Source organism: Lampetra fluviatilis, chromosome 45 (genome assembly GCF_964198595.1).
Source record: "Lampetra fluviatilis chromosome 45, kcLamFluv1.1, whole genome shotgun sequence".
NCBI lineage: Eukaryota > Metazoa > Chordata > Hyperoartia > Petromyzontiformes > Petromyzontidae > Lampetra > Lampetra fluviatilis.
In genome coordinates, this window is record NC_136319.1 from 6,150,744 (window position 1) to 6,163,009 (window position 12,266).

A 12,266-nucleotide genomic window follows, 5' to 3' on the forward strand; every position below is an offset into this window, starting at 1 on the left:
CATATTTTTTATAGAGTATAGTATTGTCATCAGTATGACGTAAGTTTACCAAGTTTGCAGTCGATACCACATTGGAAAGTGGGTTAAAATTGAGTTACAAGATTTGAGGATACGACAACAACAACAGTGAGTTAAATAAAAGCGTGTAACAATAATAAAAAAAAACATTCCGGCGAGGGTGAGGCTGTGCGTTTTGCCCAGCAAACCACACAGCTGTCAGTTCGTATTCAAGGTTTAACAAGAAAAGATTCCACTAAACCAGGGGGTTCAGAAACCAAAACAACAAGGAGAGACATTTTTTCTTATTTTTTACAATTCGATAAGTTATTATTTCAAGAGCCGCAATGCAACATGGTGTGAGTACGAGAGACGGTGGTGGTGGTCCTTGATAAATAAGAATGTGGTGTGAGTACGAGAGACGGTGGTGCTGGTCCTTGATAAATAAGAACGTGGTGTGAGTACGAGAGACAGTGGTGGAGGTGCGTGATAAATAAAAACGAGGTGTGAGTACGAGAGACGGTGGTGGTGTTGGTCCTTGATAAATAAGAACGTGGTGTGAGTACGAGAGACGGTGGTGGTGGTGGTCCTTGATAAATAAGAATGTGGTGTGAGTACGAGAGACGGTGGTGGTGGTGGTGGTCCGTGATAAATAAAAACGTGGTGTGAGTACGAGAGACGGTGGTGGTGGTGGTGCGTGATAAATAAGAACGTGGTGTGAGTACGAGAGACGATGGTGGTGGTGGTGCGTGATAAATAATAACGTGGTGTGAGTACGAGAGACGGTGCTGGTGGTGGTGCGTGATAAATAAAAACGTCTCACGAAGCAGCCGTCCCTCAAAGAGCCGCACGCTGCTACGGAGCTGCAGGTTGCCGACCCCGTGCCCTGAACCAACTGGCGTGACCGTCGAGTAATAATAATAATTTAAGAAGTATAGTTGTATAATGTTATTATAATAATTTAATTATTATGTGATTGGAAATGGATAATAAAATAATGATTTAGCAATTTTGTATGTATTATTAACTTTATTATAATTAAATAACTGTGAAATACTGACTCCTAAATAATAATTACATAATAAATAAATGGTTGTGCTATAATACTTTGACGCTAATAATGCAAGAATAGTATTTTAATATTTAAATAATACATTTCTACTGATTACATAATCATTCAGTAATGGTAATATAATAATTAACATGTACAAAGCGCCGTTAAACAATCGCTTTCGGGGTGCTATGCATGGTAAGTCAGAAAATAGTGAACATCACTTAAGGAAAGAAGTGAGAAGGAGATTTGAACATCACTAAAGGGAGAAAGTCATTTTACACAGAGACGGCTTTAGTGGAGATGTGAAGATGAGCAGTGGAGATGTGAAGATGAGCAGTGTCTCGGAAGTCCCCTTGACCTCGAAGGGCAACGAGTTGCAGAGTGTAGGTGCCATAATTGCCAACGCACCTCCACGTGTGTAGCCTGGAGACGGTGGGACAGTGAGGAATGCACAAGCTGAGGATCTTGACGATCTTGATGGAATATTCGTGGCTGAAGGAGATCATGAATGTAGCGAGGAGCAAGTCCATTTAATTTATTGGTTAATAAAACATAATAAAATAATTATGTTTTATTTTTATTATTTTATTACTTCCCTTCTACGTGACTTTACCGAAAGAACCAAAAAATAATAAAAATAAAACATAATAAAATAATTATTTTTATTTTTTATTATTTTATTACTTCCCTTCTACGTGACTTTACCGAAAGAACCAAGAAGATGAATCCCTGCAGTCACGAAAGCTTTAAATCGAAAAAGTCAATTTAAGGCGAAGGCGAGTTGGTTGGAGCTGCCTTTTTCTCGTTTCTGTAATTGCCTCTTCCTTCTGCAAGGATTTGTTTTTACACTTTGCAGTTCTTTCTTGGTCTCATTATCTCCATCAGAATATCTGCGAAACGGGTTTATTCCTGAGGGAGATGTTCTCTCTGGTTAATGGCGGCTGGTGAGTAGTGTGTGTGTGGTGAGTAGTGTGTGTGGATGGTGAGTGGTGAGTAATGTGTGTGGATGGTGAGTGGTGAGTAATGTGTGTGTATGGTCAGTGGTGAGTAGTGTGTGTGTATGGTGAGTGGTGAGTAATGTGTGTATGGTGAGTGGTGAGTAGTGTGTGGATGGTGAGTAGTGTGTGTGTGGATGGTGAGTGGTGAGTAATGTGTGTGTATGGCCAGTGGTGAGTAGTGTGTGTGGATGGTGAGTGGTGAGTAATATTTGTGGATACCGGCTGGCTTGTCGTGTGTAGATGGTGAGTGGTGAGTATTTGTATCAGTGCTCGCAGACAGACAAGAAACAAGGATGTAAATTACTTTACACGGGGTTACAAACCTCACGAGGTACCCCCATGGAATGTGCTCAGATGTTTAAGGAATGTAAAAACAAGCCCCGCATCACACAAACATACAACCCTGTCTAGATGTACCTGTAGATTCGCGCCGTTGGTTTTAACAAGTTCCAGCGTGTGTCACACTAACGCTCATTATTTCCCGCCTGTTGATTGGCCAAAACAACATTTACAATCGGGGATGTTTACACTAAAAAAAGTGTTTCTGTATTTAAAAGTTTAAATACAATAACATGTTTAAAATATACTTTAAAGTTGAATTACAATTGAATAAAATAATTTGTCTTGCGATGACCCCCGGAGAGAGAAACCATTACTAACCACAGGGGTGATTTTAGACCATTTCACAATGTTATGAATAAAACTTTACCATATTCTGTCGATTAAAATTGTAATTTGTTAATCATTCTACAATAACAGTTATAGTAATTTTATAATGCTGTATCTTGCGTTGTGTATTTATGTTTTAAAGTAAAAGTTCATGCAAAATTGTTTATACCCCCCCCACCCGCTGACTGAGTGGTACATTCCAAACAGCCCAACAGCTACGGTGAGCAATGTGGATCAAAGCAGATACAGGTAACGCGATTTGTTATTATCACAGATGTTAATTTGGCATCTTTGGACTGACGTACATCAGAATCGGAATATTTATACTGCAGGAGGAATCCGATGATCTGTAAAGCTCTTTGTAACAGATGTCCAGTAGGAGCACGGGGTAAGAACGTTACAACAACAAACAGAAGACAAACATGATAGTAGCGCAAGTACAATGAAAGTTAACACATCACCATAACACACCTAAAAGTATTCTTAGGTTATTTCGGTAAAGTCACGTAGGTAAAAAAATAAGATTCATAAAAGTAAAATTAAATAAAAAATCACGACGTTTCGGAGGCAACACAAGCTTCCGTCTTGCCTCCGAAACGTCGTGATTTTTATTTTATTTTACTTTTATTAATTTTAATTTTTTACCTACGTGACTTTACCGAAAAAACCTAAGAATATGAATCCTTGCAGTCACGAAAGCTTCAAATCTAGAACACCTAACAGTAGTTTAACACGTAAAGCTTTCGCAACCAATATCCATTATACAGTTTTATTGGGGGGTTACCATCTAACCCAAACAACCTGCATTATGGACATCTACAGTATATATAAATATAAAAGTTAGTAGTTCCCTGCGTCTTGTTGACATTCGGGTGATTGCCACAAAGTGCTTTGCTTTATCCACCGCTTTCTTTGTTGTCGGAGTGCAGCGACGACTTCGCCTTGGCTCCGTGTCGCCATGGACTGCGTCTGTAGCGCGTTGTGGCGAACGGCGTGCGAGTGGTGCAGCTCGTTGACGCACAGCAGCTGTTGTTGTACAACATTAATGGTTGACGCCTCATCAATGTCTCTTTCAATTCACTACGCGCGATTTTATCACCGATGTGACTTTTTTTACTTTGACGACGTAATTCTTGATTTTAAGCTTTCGTGGCTGCAGGCCTCCATACAATTTGGTTGTTTCGGTGAAAATATCTACGTGACTTTACCGAAAGAACCGATGAGTTTACTTCTCATCATTTTCGCACAATGACCTCGCCTTAAAGCGTTCGTGACTGCAGGGATTCATCTTCTTGGTCAGGTCTGTCTCCTCGACAGACCTGTTCTCCACCTGAGGACGGCTGCTTGCGTTGTGGCCGAAACGTCGTGAGAATTATTTTATTATGTTTTATTTTTATTATTTTATTATTTCCATTCTACGTGACTTTACCGAAAGAACTAAGAAGAATAACCTCGCCGTTGACCGTTTACAGCTCAGATCTAGCACGTTGTGTGGGTATGCAGAGCTGTCAACCCCTTGTCAGTGCCCTACTTTATTACGGACCAATCCAGACGTGATCGGTCACCCCGTGTCCCTTATAAATCTCAGCGTTCATCCTACAAAGTCCCATCACAAGGGAGAAACATAAAGAAATAGACAAACAAAATGATTTTACTCAATTTCCCTGTACAGGAATACGTGTAAACCCGTATGGGTTGACAGGTATGGGTATGAAACAACATTACACACCACACTATACATCACACTATGCACTGTCTATAACTCAGCTATTGTACATGTTGAGGGTATGTAACAACATTACACATCACACTATACAACACACTATGCACTGTTTATAACGCAGCTATAGTACATGGTGAGGGTTTGTAACAACATTACACACCACACTATACAGCACACTATGCACTGTCTATAATTCAGCTATAGTACATGGTGAGGGTATGTAAGAGCATTACACATCACACTATACAACACACTATGCACTGTAACTCAGCTATAGTACATGGTGAGCGTATGTAAAAGCATTACACATCACACTATACAGCACACTATGCACTGTCTATAACTCAGCTATAGTGCATGGTGAGGGTATGTAACAACATTACACATCACACTATACAGCACACTATGCACTGTCTATAACTCAGCTATAGTACATGGTGAGGGTATGTAACAACATTACACATCACACTATACAGCACACTATGCACTGTCTATAACTCAGCTATAGTACATGGTGAGGGTATGTAACAACATTACACATCACACTATACAGCACACTATGCACTGTCTATAACTCAGCTATAGTACATGGTGAGGGTATGTAACAACATTACACATCACACTATACAGCACACTATGCACTGTCTATAACTCAGCTATAGTACATGGTGAGGGTATGTAACAGCATCACACATCACACTATACAGCACACTATGCACTGTTTATAACTCAGCTAATGTACATGGTGAGGGTATGTAACAGCATTACACATCACACTATACAGCACACTATGCACTGTCTATAACTCAGCTATAGTACATGGTGAAGGTATGTAACAGCATCACACATCACACGATACAGCACACTATGCACTGTATGTAACTCAGCTATAGTACATGGTGAGGGTATGTAACAACATTACACACCACACTATACAGCACACTATGCACTGTATATAACTCAGCTATAGTACATGGTGAGGGTATGTAACAGCATTACACATCACACTATACAGCACACTATGCACTGTCTATAACTCAGCTATAGTACATGGTGAAGGTATGTAACAGCATCACACATCACACTATACAGCACACTATGCACTGTCTATAACTCAGCTATAGTACATGGTGAGGGTATGTAACAACATTACACACCACACTATACAGCACACTATGCACTGTCTATAACTCAGCTATAGTACATGGTGAGGGTATGTAACAGCATTACACACCACACTATACAGCACACTATGCACTGTCTATAACTCAGCTATAGTACATGTTGAGGGTATGTAACAGCATCACACACCACACTATACAGCACACTATGCACTGTCTATAACTCAGCTATAGTACATGGTGAGGGTATGTAACAGCATACACACCACACTATACAGCACACTATGCACTGTCTATAACTCAGCTATAGTACATGGTGAGGGTATGTAACAAAATTACACACACTACACAGCACACTATGCACTGTCTATAACTCAGCTATAGTACATGGTGAGGGTATGTAACAGCATTGCACATCACACTATACAGCACACTATGCACTGTCTGTAACTCAGCTGTAGTACATGGTGAAGGTATGTAACAGCATTGCACATCACACTATACAGCACACTATGCACTGTCTATAACTCAGCTATAGTACATGGTGAGGGTATGTAGCAACATTACACACACGTGTACTATATCAGATCTGTACACAGTAGATAGTGTCATGTGTCATGTTATAGACAACCTCATTGCTTGGGTCCGGGTAACGGCCCCCCAGATAGTAAATATAAACACACCCTGACATAGCTACTCATTGGTGTGAGTCACTCTCTTTCATTTGGATACAATACTGACGCATTTACAGCTCATTCAAAAATATTAATATAAACACACAATCACGTCTACTCAGTGGTGTGAGTTACACTCATAGACACACGAAGAAACCGAAATGCACACAAATATACGTGCAAAGTCACACGTAGTAAATCGTTTGTCGAAGTTAACAGGCATGTGTCACTTGATACCGAGGACACCCATGCGAATGAGAAGTTCAATGAAGGACTTCCCATTAAAATATTTTAACCATCAACATCCTGGGGGCTCACAACATCGGAGATGAACAAGGAAGCCAACATTACTTAGCACGAGGTTACAAACCTCACGAGACACTCCGTGTAAATGTGCTCAGGTGGTCAAGGTCACAGACACGAGCTTCGTATCACACGCAGCTGTCTAGACGCAACATGAGACACGTTACACGGTCGGCTTTGACCACTTCCAGACGGGAGCCAGGTCCACTCGCTACGCTCTCAGTGGGAGCTGCGCTCGCCACGACTCTCAGTGGCTTCTCACCGATAGCCACTGGCTGTGGCTGAGAGACACTGTCCCTGGAGCGCACACGGCGGCGACGAACCAAGACACGAATCGACTCTCACCTGCGCTGAGAGGAGTGTTGCATTCACGTCGCGGTGTTGGGTTTACAGGTCGCGATTTGTTAGAAAACCCAGAGTGGCCAGGCATACGGTGATGGTTTGTCCCTTGGACTGATGTCGTCGGCTCTGGTGAGGCTGTGGGTTTCTGCACCAAACTGTATCTTGTAACACATTCCTATTAAAGGTTATTTTTAAAAAAGTATGTCGTCTCTATCATTGCCATTTATTTCAAATCAAGATTGCTATTTATTTGTTCATGATTTATTTGAGCATGATAGTTTAAAATTGTCTTTCAAAAATAGTGAACTTAATATTGTTAATCATTTGACAAATCTCCCAACTTCACGTGTACATAAGTGGGACGATATTAGGGTGATCGTATTGGTGGTTGAGCAGGTGTGTGTGTAGGTGGAGATTAGTGTTGTTGTGGTGAGTGCGCTGTGCTACGAACCTGCCGACCCAAGTTTGACATCCACTCACGGCCACTAACACCAGTGACAATTGCCTGAACCTGTCATGGGCATCCCCTAGGTCGACTCAGCCTCAAATGAGTACCTGCTGCGGAGTATAAACATCGCCACTCGGGAGACAAAGGCGGCCGGGCTTGGTGCTGGCCACACACCCATTCGTGTGCCGTGCCAGCCGTCATAGGTGCTCGCTTACAGGACTTGCCCAATAGTCTGTTCAGGCTATACGGGGGATCTTTGTCTTTGTGTGTGTGTAAGTGAGCGGGTTTGCAGGCGATCAGGTGGGAGGGAGATCAGCCGGGAATGGGGGCCTGAATATGCATGAGGTGGACGGGTGAGAGGGTGGGCAGGCGAGGTGGGCGAGTGGGTGGGCAGGTGAGAGGGTAGGAGGAACGGGTGGCAGGATGGGCAGGTGTATGGCCGAGCATGTGTGTGGGGACGTGGGAGGGAGGGTCTCTGTAGATGGCTGGGTGGGTCGTGGGTTAAAGAGTGACAGGTATTGGGTAGGAGAGTGTTGGGTGCAGGTGAGTGGGTGGTCATCATTACCAAGCATAGTCATTGTTATCATCATCGTGCTCTTCATCATCATCCATCAGTCAGGATTAATTCATCATCATAGCTCACGGTGACGAAAAACAAGCAAACTGATTGAGTGTGCAGTTATAAATACCACGAGACACGCCATAGAATTTGGCCCAATGCTACAGACAGCACTTACCTGTGAAGGCGTATGCTGTAGATTTCCAAATCGTACCGGGTTTAATCTCGCGTAATATAACACAAGGCAGTCAGGCTCAGCTCTGAGAGAGAAACATTCAAGCCTGGATGACAATCTTGAAAATAATTTTCAGATTTTATTTTTATTCACCCAGAATATTTTGACCCTTGACCCACAATACAACGTGATTCCAATTCACAGGTAACCCAGAACACAATCAAGTATATTTATATTGACGCGATTTAACCCAAGAAACCTTTATTATTGATAATATTGGTCGCGAATGGCTACGTGTTAAAGTCGATTTGTTTAACCAGGTGAAAACTCAAGATACCAGGATGAGTGTCGGTTGCAAGAGTGATGATGCTGCTGCTTCTGCTGCTACTGATGATTCTGTTACTACTACTACTGATTATATTATTATTAATGCTGCTGGTCCTACTCCTGATAATATTGATGATGCTAGCGATGATGCTGCTGCTTATGCTATTGATTATGTTACTGCTGATAATGATTGTATTATTCTTGATTATGGTCCTACTTCTGATACTGATCATGATGATAACGATGGAGCTACCACTGCTAATGCTGTTGCTCCTGCTGTTGTTACTAATTCTGCTGCTGATGATGATCGAGTCGAGTTGAATTTAAATTTAACGAGGTGAGAACTCGGGAGACCAGGATGAGTCTCATTGACAAGAGTGACCTGGGTCACAAAAATGAAAAAAGCAAAACAAGTCCAACCGATGCCAGCAATGAAGCAAATATAAATCTCAACCACAGCCCAGAGCACAATGCGATTCGCGTTCACACAAGTACACAACTGGTACGATATAATCAATGCGTCTCAAATCATCTACGCGTTGCTAAACAGCCTGAGACTCGAGGTTGGGTTCACACCGGATTGGTGTCTCACGTTAAGGAGGGGCGCCGTGGTGGCTCAGAAATGTTAACTCCCTCGCCTGGTTTGAAGGAGGTCGTGGGTTGGATTACGACCCTGAAAGCTGCTGTATATTTGTAGTTTGTGTTCCTGTAATGTCACAGTGTCTCTGTGTCATTAATGCGTGTTGAGACAATATTAGTCGTGTCGTATTGTAAGGTAGATCCTCACTCTAGATATATATCAGGTGCTTAATAACTTTAACCCACTTCAAAGTCAAAACACAGTTCCCATTGTTGTCAGCAGAAGCGTTATCCCATAAATCGAAGGTTGTGGCTTCAGGTCCAAAAGTCTGACAGCAGATAATTAAAATATTAATCAAAACAAACCTTTACGAATAGATTGGTGGCAAAAGACATCATACTACTACTAGGTATTAAAATGGCTTCTCTCTCTATGCCCTGTAAAATAAAACTAGTTTGGGTGGGGGGGAGGAGAGGGGTCATTCGACCCCAGGTTATAACAAAAATGTTTTAGCCCAGCGACGCTCAGCACACACCACAGGTAGTCCCCCCCTAGTGATGCCATCCCATTCCCACCCCGGGTTTATCACCCAACGAGCGAGTGACCATGAGGGGGACGGCGCGCGTCACCCCGCAGCGTCACGTGACGCGTGTTCCCAGCACGCCCGCGGTGGAGCTCCGCCCTCTCGGCGTCGAGCGCCACGCGGCGCGCGGTGCGAGGGACGATGACGTCAGAGAGGAGCTTGGCTCCCCCCGCCCTCACCAACCAGTGCGCTAACCACTGCACCACCGCTCCACCCCACACTACGCACATGGCTCTCTATACACTAAAGACAAAGATACCCCGTGTAGCCTTAACAGACTGTTGGGGCAAGTGCTGTTAGTAGCGAGTAGCAACTATGAAGGCCGGCACTGTGACACACGAGGGAGTGGGTAGGCAGCACCACGCCCAGAAATACACAAAGATACGCACAGACACAGTAACAAAGACACAAACACAATAACAAAGACACACAAAGACACGCACAGACAGTAACAAAGACACAAACACAATAACAAAGACACACAAAGACAAAGACACAAACACAATAACAAAGACACGCACAGACACAGTAACAAAGACACAAACACAATAACAAAGACACACAAAGACAAAGACACGCACAGACACAGTAACAAAGACACAAACACAATAACAAAGACACACAAAGACAAAGACACGCACAGACACAGTAACAAAGACACAATAACAAAGACACACAAAGACAAAGACACGCACAGACACAGTAACAAAGACACAAACACAATAACAAAGACACACAAAGACAAAGACACGCACAGACACAGTAACAAAGACACAAACACAATAACAAAGACACACAAAGACAAAGACACGCACAGACACAGTAACAAAGACACAAACACAATAACAAAGACACACAAAGACAAAGACACGCACAGACACAGTAACAAAGACACAAACACAATAACAAAAACACACAAAGACATGCACAGACAGTAACAAAGACACAAACACAATAAAAAAAACACACAAAGACATGCACAGACAGTAACAAAGACACAACCACAATAACAAAAACACACAAAGACATGCACAGACAGTAACAAAGACACAAACACAATAACAAAGACACGCACAGACACAGTAACAAAGACACAAACACAATAACAAAGACACACAAAGACAAAGACACACAAAGACACGCACAGACACGCACAGACACAGTAACAAAGACACAAACACAATAACAAAGACACACAAAGACAAAGACACGCACAGACACGCACAGACACAGTAACAAAGACACACAAAGGCATACACACCAACCCACTTACCCGAAGACAAAGATCCCCCGTATAGCTTTCAAATACTGTTGAGTTAAGTGCTGCTAGTGAGGAGCACCTATGAAGGCCAGCCTGGCAGAGACCCGCCTTTGTATCCCCAGGGGCGATATTTACTGATCGCACCAGGTACTCATTTGAGGCTGAGTCGACCTAGAGGAGACTCAAGACCAATTCAGATAAGTTATCAATGGTGTTGGTAAACCGGTCATGGGCCTCCTCTAGGTCGTCTCAGCCTAAAATAAGTACCTGGTACAATGTGTAAATATCGCCACTTTGGAAACAATAGCGGCCAGGCGTGATGGTGGCCACCCGCACCCTCGTTGAAGTGCCGGCCTTTATAGGTGCTCACTAACAGCACTTGCCCGTACAGTCTGTTAAGGCTATACGGGAGATATTTGTCTTTGTATCTGTGTGTGTATCTGTGTGTATGTATCTGTTTGTGAGTGTATTCGTGAGTGTATGTATGTACATGTGTCTATCTGTTTGTGTGTCTGTGTGTTTGTATGTGTGTGAGTGTGTTTGTCGATCTGTGTGTGTGTCTGTGTAGTCTTAACAGACTGTTGGGGAAAGGGCTGTTCGTAGCAAATAACAGAGCCTGTGAAGGCTGTCACTCTTGCACACGAGGGGGTGGGTGGCCAGCACCAGAACAAAAATACACACAGACACACACACACAGACACAGTAACAAAGACACACACAGACACAGTAACAAAGACACACACACAGACACAAAGGCAGACAGACCAACCCACGAACCCAAAGAAAATTATCCCCCGTGTAGCCTGAACAGACTTTAGGGGCAAGTGCTGTTTGCTAGTAGCACCTATGAAGGCCGGCACTGTGACACACGAGGGGGTCGGTGACCAGCATCACTCCCGACCCGCCTTTGTCTCCCCAGTGGCGATGTTTGCACGTCGCAGCAGATACTCATTTGAGGCTCAGTCGACCTAGGGGAGAGCCTGGACCGATTCCGATAAACGTCACTGGTGTTGGCGAACCGTTCATGGGCCTCCCCTAGGTCGACTCAGCCTGAAAAAATAGTTCCTGGTACGGTGTGTAAAAGTTACCACTGGGGAGACAAAGGCGGCCGGGCGTGGTGTTGGCCACCCACCACCTAGTGTGCTGTGCCGGCCTTCATAGGGGCCGTCCATAAATGACGTCACGCGATTTTTGACCCCCCCCCCCCCCCCCTTCGTCACACGGCGTCACAAAAAGTCAGACCCCCCCTCAAATATGACGTCACAAAGCTATGCCCCCCTCCCCCCAAGAAAATGAAACATGCCTCAAATAGCTTTAAACTATTGTCACTGTAGTGAATATTTAATGTGGCGCTGCACTCTTATGTTGTAGGAGAAAACATTTATTAAAAAGTCTATTTAATTAAGTAGAACGTGTTGTCTATTTATTTAAAGTTGCGCATTTTGACGTGAC

General features: G+C 43.3%; 1 protein-coding gene across 1 annotated transcript in view; it reads left to right on the forward strand.

The window, feature by feature from the left end:
- The window catches only part of LOC144947438 (zinc-binding protein A33-like), a 374,175-nt gene that overhangs the window by 322,713 nt on the left and 39,196 nt on the right, over positions 1 to 12,266 (forward strand).